The sequence below is a fragment of the Scyliorhinus canicula genome, chromosome 1, assembly GCF_902713615.1.
Source record: "Scyliorhinus canicula chromosome 1, sScyCan1.1, whole genome shotgun sequence".
In the NCBI taxonomy this organism is placed as follows: domain Eukaryota; kingdom Metazoa; phylum Chordata; class Chondrichthyes; order Carcharhiniformes; family Scyliorhinidae; genus Scyliorhinus; species Scyliorhinus canicula.
The window spans coordinates 87,571,352-87,586,650 of NC_052146.1; positions in this window are offsets into that span (position 1 = coordinate 87,571,352).

The window sequence follows — 15,299 nt, forward strand, 5'->3', positions numbered from 1 at the left end:
GACTCATTTTCATTAAATGTTATATATTCCCCAATGGCGGTGGACATGCAGTCACAAAATGTTTTGTCTGCTAATAATGCCGTGTCCAATCTCCATGGCAGATGCTCAGAGGTACCTGACTCTAGTGCTAACTCAGCAAAGTGTTGGACATGGTCCGAAATCACAATCACTGAGTAACCAGTTGCTACTACAAAAGGGAGGAAAGACCTATCTATTACAAAATAATCGATCCGCGTGTATACCCAAGCAAATGTGAAAAAAAATCAAAAATCATTGTGCTCTGGGTGCAAAAAGCACCAAGGATCTAACCCCCTCCCCATCTGTTCCATGAAAAACAACAAAGCTCTGACCAACCTTAAAGGAGTCAGAGATTTGGGCTTGGACCGATCCATACTACAGGTTCACAACACAATTTATTTTAAATAAATTTAGAGTACCCAATTCTTTTTTTCCCAATTAAGGGGCAATTTAGCATGGCCAATCCACCTACCTTTTTTTTAAATAAATTTAGAGTACCCAATTAAATTTTTCCAATTAAGGGGAAATTTAGCGTGGGCAATCCACCTACCCTGCATGTCTTTAGGAAGTGGGCGCGAAACCCACGCAAACACGGGGAGAATGTGCAAACTCCACACGGACAGTGACCCAGAGCCGGGATCGAGCCTGGGACCTCGGTGCCGTGAGGCAGCAGTGCTAACCACTGCATCATCGTGCTGCCCTGCCAATCCACCTACCCTGCACATCTTTGGGTTTCACAGATTTTCACAGATTTTACAGTGCAGAAGGAGTCCATTCGGCCCATCGAGTCTGCACCGACTCTTGGAAAGAGCACCCTACCCAAGGTCAACACCTCCATCCCATCCCCATAACCCAGTAACCCCACCCAACACTAAGGGCAATTTTGGACACTAAGAGCAATTTATCATGGTCAATCCACCTAACCTGCACATCTTTGGACTGTGGGAGGAAACCGGAGCACCCGGAGGAAACCCACGCACACACGGGGAGGATGTGCAGACTCCGCACAGACAGTGACCCAAGCCGGAATCGAACCTGGGACCCTGGAGCTGTGAAGCAATTGTGCTATCCAAAATGCTACCGTGCTGCTCACCGTGGGGGTGAGACCCATGCAGACATGGGGAGAATATGTAAACTCCACACGGATAGTGACCCGGGGCTGGGATCGAACACGGGTCCTTGGCACCATGAGGCAGATGTGCTAACTATTGTGCCACCATGCTGTCCCAGAACTCAGCCCCGACCCAAAGTAAGCTGATGCGAGTCCAAATCGGGGATGGAGACCAGCATAGATGTTAACCACAACCACCGGAGTGCCTGCCAGAGAGCCACATGCCTGCCATTGGGGTCTGCCAAGACCTTAGCGGCAGAAAACGGAACCCTTTTATTAACTAATATTGCCGCAACCCGGGCCCTAACCATCAAAGTCCGAATGAAAGACTTGTCCCACCCACCCCTTCTGCATCCTTGTCTCTGTCACACAAATGAGTCTCCTGCAGAAACCCCACATCAGAATTTAAACTCTTACGGTGAGCAAATACTCTCAACCTTTTCACTGGACCATTCAAACCTAGACAGATGACTAAACGAATTGGGGGTCCCCCACCAACCCCTCTCAATCCGGAGTCAGCCGCTTCCACCAAGAGAGATTATCCAACAAATACATAAAAGGTATAGCAACCAGGCCCACCCTAGATGGCCGCCAAACCAAATCACAAGACGAACAAAGAAAAATCTGCAATCACCGTCAGCAAACTACCCCACTTCCCCACACTTAGATACTACCCCACCCAAATACGCATATAGATAGCAGCAAGGAGAACATAAACAACTAAAATCTACTTCTAACAAACCTAAACAAAACCTAATTCAAAGCTCATTATCTAAAAAAATACTATAATGAGCTGAAGCCAAACCTTCAATATGGCTCCTGTTAGTTAACTCTTAGGTTAGCAGGGGGGACAAAATATGAAGACAAAATATTAAAACCTCATTAACCATTGCGCTCCAACAGGGAGCACAATGTTTTCATAACAATCAGAACTGAACCCCGCATCTTAAATCGTGGCTCCATGGGCTTTACAGTTTTGTTGGTCTTCTCCAGAGCCACTCGGGTGGGGGTCAAGACAAAAGCCTCCTGCATCGATTTGGTGAGTCCTTTGACACACCCTGCCTGTGATTATAAAATTCTTTCACCAAAGTACTCGAAAGCACCTCGGCTGCTAGTGGAGTGACTGGAGCCCCAGAGACTGCCTCCGCCATCTTTTCTGACGACGAGCTCTGAGAAGCCTCAAATTCCATTGTCGAATTTCTCCTGTCTGCCTTTTTCTCCCTGACTTTTCTAGGCTTTTCACCCATGTAGGATAGTCTTTATCCCATTACTTCTGTGGGTTTTCAGAAGGAAATATCCCCTTAAACTAAAATAAAAGGGCAAAAAAATGCAGTACTCGAGGCAGGAGCTACCTCGTGCCTGTCTTCCCCCTACATAACGCCACCGGAGGATGACTCCCAAATATTATTAAGGAGGACTTTGCAGTGACGATAAGGCTGGGTTTGCTATTGTCAGTCACAGAATCACAGAATTATTACAGCCATTTTGCCCATCATGTTTGCACCAGCTCTCCAAACAAGCGTCATGACTTTGTGCCATTATCCTGCCTTTTCATCATACCACTGCACATTGTTTCAAGTAATCATCTCATGCCCTTTTCAATGCCTCGATTGAACCACCAGACTTCCAGGAAGTGCATTCCAGACCCGAACCATTCGCTGTTCTCACCTCACATTTTCTTATTTTGCAAATCATTTTAAATTTGCACATTCTCGTTCTTGATCCTTTTACAAGCAGAACTGTTTATCCCTATTTGCTCTGTCCAGCTCCCTTATGATTTTGAACATTTCTATCAAATCCCCTCTTCTCCACCTTCTCTCCAAGCAGTGCAGACCCAACCTCTCCAATCTATTCGAATAACTGAAGTTTCTCATCCCTGGAACTTGTAAACCTCTTCTGCACTCTCTCCAATGTATTCACATCCTTCCTATAGTATGGCATCTGAAACTGTACACAATACTTCAGCTGAGGTCTAACTAGTGTCTTATATAGGTTCAACATAACCTCCTTGCTCTTGTACTCTATACCCCATTAATAAAGCACAGAATACAATATTCTTTAACTGCCCTCGCCACCTGTCCTGCCACCTTCAATTATCTATACACACAATAAAAAAACATTTATAAAAAAAAAAATTATCTATACACACGTACACCCATCTCCCTCTACTCCTGCACCCCGTTAAGAATTTTACCCCTTCATTTATATTTTCTATGTTCTTCCTACCAAAATGCGACACCTCACATTGCTACACATCTGCCACATATCTGTCCACTTCACCAACTTGTATTTGTGCTTTTGAAGTTCTACTCTGTCCTCGTCACAGTTTACAATACTTCCAAGTTTTGTGTCATCCACAAACTTTGAAATTGTTTCCTGCACACCAAGATCTAGATCATTAATATACATCACGAAAAGCAAGGCTCCCCTGGGGAACACCATTACAAACCTTCCTCCTGCCTGAAATACATCTCTGCTTCCTATTATCCAGCCAATTTTAATCCCCGTTGCTACAGTTCTTATTGATGCTAAGTGATCCATCGGATTTCGTTTATTTTTGTCAGCTTTGATACAACTACAACTTGCGCCGCCATTTCAAAAGGCATTTCAGCATCAACCACATTGCTGTGGGTCTAGAGTCACAAGGCAGCCAGACCAGGTAACGTTTGTCTCCCCTAAAGGAAAGCACCAGATGAGTTTTTGCAACAATCATTTCATGGCCACAATTACCGAGGCTAGCTTTTAAATTTGAGATTGATTCACTGAATTTAAATTCCACTGTGGTGGGATTCAAATCCACGTCCCCAGAGCATTAGCGTGGGCTTGTGGATTACTCGTCAGGCAACATTCACTACACCACTGCCTCCCCCCCCCATTCTTTAACTACTACTGGATTCTGATAACTATTGGATTTCTGATAGCTTTGCCCAAGGACAGTCAGAAGGAAGCCAATTTCCAACAGAATGTTTCAATGAAGTTTGTGGGTGTTGATATGGGAATCTACAGCTTTCGGAGGTTTCATCGACAGATGCAAGTTTATAGTTGAAATTGGAATATATCACAAATGAAACTAGTCCTGTACCAACATACATTTCCCAATAGGACTTTATAAAGAATTGGCAACTATGACTCCTTTACAGCCTTGTTTACCTTGCAGTGGTATGTGGGGTTTTTTAATGCCTAAATAAATTACCAGGTCAGGCAATTTTCTTTTACTGATTTTAATTTCAGATTTAAATTAATTTGCATCTGGGTATCCTCACACAAGATAAAGGGGCAATTTACTGACCTGTGCTAACGGATGGTTTAAGAATATGACTATCATAGAATTTACAGTGCAGAAGGAGGCCATTTGGCCCATCGAGTCTGCACCGGCCCTTGAAAAGTGCACCCTACCCAAGCCCACACCTCCACCCTATCCCCGTAACCCAGTAACCCCTCCCAACCTTTTTGGATACTAAGAGCAATTTAGCGTGGCCAATCCACCTAACCGGCACATCTTTGGGCTATGGGAGGAAACCGGAGCACCCGGAGGAAACCCACGCAGAGACTGGAAGAAAGTGCAAACTCCGCACAGACAGTGACCCAAGCTGGGAATCAAACCAGGGACCCTGGAGCTGTGAAGCAACTGTACTAACCACTGTGCTACAGTGCCCCCCTTGCTATATGCATATACGCATATTCTAAAGAGGGTTATTTGCCTTTCCATTACAGTAAAGGCGTGACCTCTGGAGCAGAATAAGACAGTCTTTGTGGTAAACAAAGTTAGTGCAATAAATGAAAAGGGTTAAGAAACATCAAAACAAAGCGTGTTCAGGGTGTGGACCTGAGGTCTGCTATGCTTAACCAGGTAAAGACCATTTAACTAGCTCAGCTGCTCACCTGGCCCTATCACACCAGAGCACACGGAAAGTCCACCACTGCTGAAAGCCAAAGGCAATCATTATAACTGTTGGGGTCTTCTGGTTTCTGTCCAAAAATAAAAGCCATAGGTTCTTTGACACACATCCCTGAACTATGTATTTTTTCCTTTGGATTCTATTTGCTTGCAATCAGAGAAGGAGCAGTACAGATCATAAGGCCCATTCAGATTATCAAAATGGGTGGTACACAAATAAATTAATACAAAATTGAGGCGTGCATGCGTGCTGGCAACATCCCACTTGTTTAATTGACTGTAGTCAGCCTACATAGGTGCAGTCAAAAGATTGCCTTAGGAAGCCTCATCAATAAAGCAGTAGAAAACTCACACTCTTATTTTTCCCGTGCTTTGAACCTGGGCAATATGCATTTCCCAAGTGAAGCATTTAAGAAAAACAGTCCCATATCTCTGGAACACTGCACGTCTCCTGCAATACACACATTTCCTGCATCATCTATGCCAGTAAACAGAATCAAAGCTCAATCGTGAAAAAGCTGCTAATTGTTTGCACTTTAAAGCTTATATAGGACTTCCGGTTGCGGTGATGCGGAGCTAAGCCGCACGTTCGGCAGCTCCCGCTATCAAAGGACTTTCGGGCCTGTTTTAGGGCCCCAAACGGCGCTGTTTCGACGATTCCCAGTGGGGGAAGGTGTTTGGAGGAACATTCCCCGAAATTTATGGTGCGCACCCGGAGTGGGGCAAAGAAAAAGGCTGCAGCATCTCCCCAGAAAAAGCGGGGGAAGGAGGACAAAATGGCGGCCGGCGGAGCACCCGAGGATTGGTGGAAGTGGGCGCAGGAGCAGCAAGCTGTTCTTCTGCGCTGTTTTGCGGAGCTGAAGGCTGAGTTGCTGGACTCCCTGAATGCGACTTGTACCAGCAAGCTGCTTGGGACCCAGGCGGCCCAGGAGGTGTCCATTAGGGAGTTGCAGCAGCAGGCCGCTGAGTGGGAGGAGGAGGCCGTGGTCCTCATGAGGAAGGTGGAGATGCATGAGGCACTTCACAAAAAGTGGCAAGACCACTTGTAGGAGCTGGACTCTCGCACGAGAATTTGAGGATCCTGGGCCTGGCGGAGGGGCTGGAGGGGTCGGATCTTCCGTCCTATGTGGCCACGATGCTGAATTCGTTGATGGGGGCGGGGTCCTTCCATTTGCCCCTGGAGCTTGAGGGAGCCCACAGAGTGCTGGCCAGGAGGCCCAAGACGAATGAACCCCCGCGGGTGGTGCTGGTGCAGTTCCATTGGTTCAGCGACCGGGAGTGTGTGCTGCGCTGGGCCAAGAAGGAGAGGAGCAGCAAGTGGGAGAACTTGGTAGTGCGAATCTACCAGGACTGGAGTGCGGAGGTGGCTAAGCGGCGGGCCGGGTTTAACCGGACGAAGGCGGTGCTGCATGCCAAGCAGGTCAAATTTGGAATGCTGCAGCCTGCGCATCTGTGGGTAACATATAAGGACCGGCACCACTACTTCGAGTCCCCGGAAGAGGCGTGGGCCTTTGTGCAGGCGGAGAAGCTGGACTCAAACTAGGGTCTGGGGGCTGCGGGATCTTGTGTACTACGGTTGTTGCTGTTTTTGTCATTTTGACATGTGTTTTTTATGCTGGTTCTTACTGTTTCCAGGTGGTTCTGTTGGGTATCGTTTTGTGTTATGTGGGGAATGTTGGGGGTTTGTTTGTTCTTCTGTACGGGGTGGGGGATGGGGTGGATCTGGAGTTTGGGAGCTGCGTCAGAAAGGTGGGGTGGGGCAGCGTGAAAACGCGAGCTTTCCTCTGGTTTCCCGCGCTGCGGGGCAGGAGGGGTGGAGATGGCGGTGGGGGCGTGGCCTCTACTGTTTTTTTCCGGCGCTGAAGCGGTGCCAAGGAGGTGTGGCAAGAGGGGGATGACCCCATGCCGGGAGGAGATGGGTTTTGGCGGGAGTTGCCGGGGTCAGCAGAAGTCAGCTGACTCACGGAAGTTCCATGGAGGGTACCTCGCGGCTAGGAGGGTCCTAGCCTGGGGGGGGGGGGGGGGGGGAATTCCGGGTTGCTGCTGGAATGGCCAGGAGGGAGCTGGTGTGGGCCGGGGGGGTAGAGGAGAGGCGGTATCGTCATGGGGAACGGGTCGGGCGGGGTGTGCTGGCCGAGCAGTCGATGAGCTATGGCTAGTCGGCGGGGGAGGGGGGTGGGGTGCTCTCTGATCCGACTGATCACCTGGAACGTGAGGGGGCTGAATGGGCCGGTTAAGCGGGCTCGGGTATTTTCTCATTTGAAGGGGCTGAAGGCGGACGTGGCTATGCTCCAGGAGACCCACTTGAAGGTGGCGGACCAGGTTCGTCTGAGGAAGGGGTGGGTGGGGCAGGTTTTCCATTCAGGGTTAGATGCGAAGAACCGGGGGGTGGCGATTCTGGTGGGGAAGAGGGTGGCGTTCGAGGCGTCTGAGGTGGTGGCGGACAAGGAGGGCAGATTTGTTATGATGAAGGGTAGGCTGCAGGGAGAGAAGGTGGTGCTGGTAAACGTGTATGCCCCGAATTGGGATGATGCTGGCTTTATGAAGCGTATGTTGGGCCGCATTCTGGACCTGGAGGCAGGGGGCCTGATCATGGGGGGAGACTTTAACACGGTGCTGGATCCCCCACTAGACCGGTCCAGTTCAAGGACGGGTAGGAGGCCGGCGGCGGCCAGGGTGCTGAGGGGGTTTATGGACCAGATGGGAGGGGTGGATCCCTGGAGGTTTGGGAGGCCGAGGGTGCGGGAGTACTCCTTTTTCTCCCATGTGCATAGGGTTTACTCCCGAATAGATTTTTTCATCCTGAGCAGGGGATTGATCCCGAGGGTGGAGGATGCCGAGTATTCGGCCATAGCAATTTCAGACCATGCTCCGCACTGGGTCGATCTGGAGATGGGGGAGGCGCGGGACCAGCGCCCGCTGTGGCGTCTGGACGTGGAGTTGCTGGCTGATGAGGAGGTGTGTAGGAGGGTCCGGGAAGTACTGAGGGGTATCTTAAGACCAACGACACGGGGGAGGTCCGGGTGGGGATGGTTTGGGAAGCTCTGAAGGCAGTGATCCGGGGGGAGCTGATTTCCATCCGGGCCCATAGGGAAAGGAGGGAGAGGGAGAGACTGGTGGGGGAGCTCCTGGATGTGGATAGGAGGTACGCGGAGGCTCCGGAGGAGGGATTGCTGGGGGAACGGCGTAGCTTGCAGGCCAAGTTCGACTTGCTGACCACCAGAAAGGCGGAGACACAGTGGAGGAGGTCGCAGGGCGCGGTATATGAGTATGGGGAGAAGGCGAGCAGGATGCTGGCGCATCAGCTCCGCAGGCGAGATGCGGCTAGGGAAATTGGTGGAGTGATGGATAAGGGTGGGAATGTGGTGCAGAAGAGGGCAGAGGTGAACGGGGTCTTTAGGGACTTTTACGAGGAACTGTACCGGTCAGAGCCACCGGTGGTGGGGGGGGGGGGGGGGGGGGGGGGAGAGCTTCATGAACAGGCTACGTTTCCCAAAGGTGCAGGAGGAGCTGGTGGAGGGGCTAGGGGCGCCGATTGAGTTGGAGGAGCTAGTCAGGGGGATTGGTCAAATGCAGTCAGGAAAGGCGCCGGGGCCGGATGGGTTCCCGGTGGAATAAAAAGTCTGCGGACCTGGTGGGCCCCCTGTTGGTGCGAGCTTTCAATGAGGCATGGGAGGGGGAGCTTTGCCCCCGACGATGTCACGGGCGCTGATTTCTTTGATCCTGAAGCGGGATGAGGACCCCCTGCAGTGTGGATCATACAGGCCAATCTCGCTCCTCAATGTGGATGCTAAGTTGCTGGCGAAGATCCTGGCCACCAGGATAGAGGACTGTGTGCCAGGGGTGATACACGAGGATCAGACAGGATTTGTCAAGGGAAGACAGCTTAACAAGAATGTGCGGAGATTGTTAAATGTTATTATGATGCCGGCGGTGGAGGGGGAGGCAGAGATAGTAGTGGCGCTAGATGCAGAGAAGGCGTTTGATAGAGTTGAGTGGGGGTACCTGTGGGAGGTGCTGGAGCGGTTTGGATTTGGGGAGGGGTTCATCAAACGGGTGAGGTTGCTTTATGAGGCCCCGATGGCGAGTGTAGTTACTAATGGAAGGAGATCAGAGTACTTCAGGCTCTACCGTGGGACTAGGTAGGGGTGCCCCCTGTCCCCCTTGCTTTTTGCACTGGCTATGGCATTGAGGGAGTCGGGGAGGTGGAGGGGTCTGGTGCGGGGTGGGGAGGAACATCGGGTATCGCTGTATGCGGACGACTTGCTGCTGTATGTGGCGGACCCAGAGGGGGGAATGCCGGGGGTGATGGAGCTGTTGGCTGAGTTTGGGAGCTTCTCGGGCTATAAGCTGAATCTGGGCAAGAGCGAGGTATTTGTAGTGCACCCGGGTGATCAGGAGGAGGGAATTGGGAGGCTCCCGTTTAAGAGGGCATGAAGAGTTTTAGGTACCTGGGGGTGCAGGTGGCCAGGAGTTGGGGGACTCTCCACAAGCTTAATTTTACCAGGCTTGTGGAGCAGATGGAGGAGGAATTTTAAAGGTGGGACATGGTGCCGCTATCGCTGGCGGGTAGAGTGCAGTCCGTCAAAATGACGGTGCTCCCGAGGTTCTTGTTCCTTTTTCAGTGTTTGCCCATCTTTATCCCTAGGGCCTTTTGCAGGAGGGTGACTAGCAGCATCATGAGCTTTGTTTGGGCGCATGGGACCCTGAGGGTGAGAGGGTCTTCTTGGAGCGGGGTAGAGATGGTGGGGGGCTGGCGTTACCCAATCTCTCGGGGTATTATTGGGCGGCCAATGTGTCGATGGTGCGCAAGTGGGTGATGGAGGGGGAGGGGGCAGCATGGAAAAGGTTGGAGATGGCGTCCTGTGGAGGCACAAGCCTGGGGGCCCTGGTAACGGCGCCGTTGCCACTCCCTCCTATGAGGTATACCACGAGTCCGGTGGTGGCGGCTACCCTCAAGATTTGGGGGCAGTGGAGGCAACATAGGGGGGAAGTGGGGGGCTCGATGGAGGCTCTGCTAAGGGGGAACCATCGGTTCGTCCCGGGGAACATTGATGGGGGGGTTCCAGGGTTGGCACAGAGCGGGCATCAGACAGCTGAGGGAACTGTTCATTGATGGGAGGTTTGCGAGCCTGGGAGAGTTGGAGGAGAAATTTGAGCTCCCCTCGGGGAACATGTTCAGGTACCTGCAGGTAAAGGCGTTTGCTAGGCAGCAGGTGGAGGGATTCCCTTTGCTTCCCGTGAGGGTGGTGAATGACAGGGTGCTTTCGGCGGTCTAGGTCGGGGATGGGAAGATATCAGTAGAGGAGCTAAAGGCTAAGTGGAAGGGGGAACTAGGGGAACAGATCGAGGATGGGACATGGGCGGATGCCCTGGAGAGGGTTAACTCTTCCACCTCATGTGCGCGGCTTAGCCTCATCCAATTCAAGGTGCTGCACCAGGCCCACATGTCCGGGACTAGGATGAGTAGGTTCTTTGGGGGCGAAGACAGGTGTGTCAGGTTTTGGGGGAGTCCAGCGAACCATACCCATATGTTCTGGGCATGCCCGGCACTGGAGGAGTTCTGGAAGGGAGTGGCGAGGACGGTGTCGAGGGTGGTAGGATCCAGGGTCAAGCCAGGCTGGGGACTCGCGATTTTTGGGGTTGAGGTGGAGCCGGGAGTGCAGGGGGCTAGAGAGGCCGGTGTTTTGGCCTTTGCATCCCTAGTAGCCCGGCGGAGGATCTTGCTACAGTGGAAGGATGCGAGACCCACAAGCGTGGAGACCTGGATCAATGACATGGCGGGTTTTATTAAGCTGGAGAAGGTCAAATTCGCCCCGAGAGGATCAGTACAAGGGTTCTTTAGGCGGTGGCAACCTTTCCTCGACTTTCTGGCTCAGCGATAGGAAACTGGATCAGCAGCAGCAGCAACCCGGGGGGGAAGGGGGGGGGGGGGGGGGGGGGGGCATTGACTATGTTTATTTAATTTTAATTTATTTTTATGTTCTCTTGTTGTTTACTGGGTTGGGGGGTGCGATATATGCGTTGCTACAGTCTTGGGGGTGTTATACTTATGTTGCTTTATTGATGCTTATTATTGTTTGTTATATTTTTTGTAAAGAATTTCAATAAATATTATTTTTTAAAAAAAGCTTACATGGACCAATATATGCAAAAGATTGAATATGGACTTCTGTTAGTGTTGCATACTTAATGAGCTCCTTTAATGTTTAGGGGAGAAAGACATCTTGTGAATACTTTGTGGAGGAACCTTCGAGCTTCAAAGGGAAGGGGTTTGTTGGGATTGTGTGTTTAAAATTAACTATATGAAGTTTGTTTGGCTTGTGCCATAGGATTTTGAAATGACAGAATTTACAAGCATGAAAGATGGACCTTTGTCTTTGCTGTTCACTTGTGCATATAAGCAGCGAAAAAAAAGATTAACAGTCTGATTAACAGGCTGTTGAGAAATAATCTGGTGATCCTTTAAAGACACCTGCCTCCACTTCAAAGGCCGGAAGCCTGCTGTTCACACTCCATCTATCTGAATGGCAGCATTGATTATTGCACGCCTGCTGGGAAGGAACTACTTTGATCTGGCATGCTGAACCCTACATTTGAAATGGCAAATGTGCTTCTGGTTTCCCCTGTATCTTCAGTTCCTTGTTTTCCTGTTTGTACCTGGCAGCAGGGGTGGCAGCACCACCAGTTAAACTACCCATACTGTATCCATCAAAGACTCCCTTAAAAGAGTCACAAATTAAACATATTTCCAGGACAATTTTAAATACTACAAGTTGAGCATTGCCTTGCTGATTATTGCTGCAAGCTTTCTATTTTTTAGCAATTATAATTCTTGGGGAAAACATTGATTACCATTTCGAACATGAATATGGTCTGACAAGGTTGTAATCTTTCCATTTCAGGATGATGTGGAATTAATGGGCAGTTTTGGTAGAGCAGAGAGCAATGTCCATAAAGCACTTGATGTGGGCCATTCTGATCAACTGACTGATGAAATTAGTTGTGCTCCAGCTAGGCTCAAGTCTGTCCTCCTTGAACTTGAAGAAAATATAGGGGCCATAGCAGAGTGACAAAATGTGAGTTGGTAAACGTTTTGCTTTGGAACAGGGGCTGAAGAAATAATGACTGGGGTAGCATCATGGTAACAGAAGGCTAAAGCCAATGGATGAAGTCAACACCTTCACGACGCCTCTCTCTCTATAATTCCATATAATGACTAGGATGCCAGTGGATGTCATCTTCACCATGACTTTTGGTGACGGTGATATGCTGAGCAGACACCTATCGGGTAGCTCTCCTCCCAACCAAAATCAAAAAAGACACATTTAGGTGAATTTTGTCCGAAAGATCAATAACAAAGTAACCCCAACAGAAGAAAGAGAACAACTGCAAACAATGCCGGCGAACAGGAGCTCAAAGGGCTGAAGGGATGGCAGAAGTGGCGGAAGGGGCCACGAATAGCGAGCGGACGAACCAGTGGACCCATGAAGCGAGGGGGTTCCGGCCGCCCAAGACAGGGGGAGACCATCGACTTGAGCATCAGCCTCCCCCCTCACCACCTGGAGACGGATGGAAGACCTTCCTGAAGAAGGAGCTGGCCGCCATGAAAGGCGATCAGAATCGATATCCAGGTGGGGGTTAAGGTGGTGGTGATGGAGGCGATGGTCACCTTTCAAAAGACAATCGACGGACTGGGGAAAAAAGTGGAAGCGCAGGAGGGGACGAACCACAACCTCGAGACAGCCTCGATGGATCAGAGCGACAGAATCGTCGCTCTGGAAGCAGAGGTGAAAAGGTTGGTGGCGGCGCAAGGGAGCTTGAAGGGGAAGGTCAAGGACCAGGACCAGGAAAATTGGTCACGAGGACAGAATATGAGGATTGTGGGCCTGTCAGAAGGCATCAGGGTAGAGTCTGGGCAGGCTACATCGTCGAAATGCTGGACAAGCTGGTTGGGAGGGATGGCTTCCCCGAACACAACAGGGCACACAGGTCGCTCAGACTGAAGCCCAAGCCAGGCGAGCAGCCTAGAGCAATTATCGCAAAGCTGCACCAATATCAGGACCGTGACAGGATGCTGCGGTGGGAAAGACAGACTAAAAAGAGCACATGGGAAGGACACAGAAACCGTATTTATCAAGACATTGGGGCAGACCTAGCAAAAAGAAGGGTCGAGTTTAATCAAGCAAAGTCGGCGCATATAAAAATGGGGTGCGATTTGGCATGTTATTCCCAGCCAGACTGGGACGGCCCCCTAACAAAGGGAAACCCTGGAGTGCTGGGGCGTGTCCACCAGGTAAGTATGGTTGATCCTGCAGGAACAGGGTACAGAAACCCCCCACCGGGGTTATCACCTGGAATGTCAGGGGACTCAACGGACCAGTGAAAAGGTCGAGAGTCTTCACCCATTAAGAAGCCTGAAAGCCGACATAATGTCCCTGCACGAGATACACCGGAGGGAGAAGGACCGACTGCAGGTAAGAAAGGGCTGGGTAGGACAGATGTACCATTCACGTTACGGGACGGGGGCTAGGAGAGTAGCCATACTAATTAGCAAGACAACGAAGTTCACTGAGACAAGGACAGTTACGGATCAAGGGGGATGGTACGTCATGGTCAGTGGTGTCCTAGACGGGGCACTGGTAGTACTGGTAAATGTGTACGCGCCCAACTGGGACGACACAGACTTTATAAAGAAGACCATGGCGGAAATCCCTGACATTAACACGCACCAACTGATCATGGGGGGGCAACAAAAGTGTCCAAAGATGTTCAACAAAAACCGCAGGGAAAAAAATCCAAACAGGAGCTCAGCAGTAGAAGGGGGGGATACCAAAGAGGGGGAGGGAGGTGGGGGGGGAAGGGGTTGAAGATACACCAAGAAAGATGGATGTAAATAAGAAACTATACAAAATGTAAATATCGGACACAAATGTTTCATTCTAAAACTGAAAAACACCGATAAAAACATTTAAAAAAAAGACTGGATGGAGAAATAGCCACTCATCAACGTGTCCTTGTTGTTCCAATAAAAGCTCTTGACCAGCATGGACTAGTGGGATCAAAGGCTAGGAAGCACAATGCAGATATTGTAAATCTTAGCTTTAACATACATCAGGGATTTCTTCAGAATTCTGTTTGCTTTAACTTTGTCAGAAACCCAGAAAACACAACTGAAGTTTTCCCAAAATTTCAGAAGGCAAACCAGATAATGCCCATGAAAACTACCAGCAATAGACACTGGACCTTAATGAATTCCCTTTTCCACCTGCATATTTTGGTTTAATTGTTGGGTTGAATTTTCACAAATACTCAAAAATATTGACCTTGTTAGCGAACTGGTATTTATATTACATTAAGCTCACATGCTAAACAAGGTAGTTTTACTACCCTCTGGTGGTCAACTCCTTCCTTATCGCTCAGACACCAGGACTCCTAGAGCAAGTGGTATAAGGAGGAACTGCAGAACATTGACTAGTTATGCTATAACTGATTTGGGCATATTCAACGGAACAGGGAGACAAGTGGACAGAGTATTCCTATCTCAGAACATACATCTTGCAGCTTGTCAAAACTGAAATTCATCCAAAACTTTGCAAATTCTCATGGCTAACAAGTGTCACCATCCTCATCCAATGTTCACTGGGCAGTGATCAGAAATGTAATCTCCTGTTGCCTTTACCCCAAATCTAAGAGCCTTAAAAAAACATCCGCCACAGACCAAATCACAATGTAAAGGGATGTTGAATCAATGGATTTCCCCCTAGCTTGGATATGTTAGTGAACAGGGATTGAAGCTGGGCCTTTCCCATCTGTATGGCGCAGGATTCCATCACACATTTAGCCACTAAATCAGGAGGTTGGCTTGCCACACCTAACTGCAATCCATTTTAAACAATAAAAGGAATTGTTGATCTAGACCTTAAAAAAAAACAGCTGCAGCCATTTCATCACAGTCTCAAACAAAATAAAGGTGAATTTAAAATTCAGTATTTTGATTGCAAAGATGAGGTACAACCCCATTGAAGATATAAAAGAGTCACAAGACATACTTAAAGTTGTTCTGGGTTCCTGATTACTACTGTACTTGATAAACTAATTTCATCTTCTCCTGTGCTATTTGCCAAATCTAAAAAGATCAGAGATGATCAATAATAAATTACAGGGAAATAAAGGTTGACAGGACATTGTCCTGTGTGGTCTTATCCAGAGGGTCTCATGTTGGGCTGGGTCAATTAACTGGTTGTACAATTGAAATGCAAGTGCATCCTG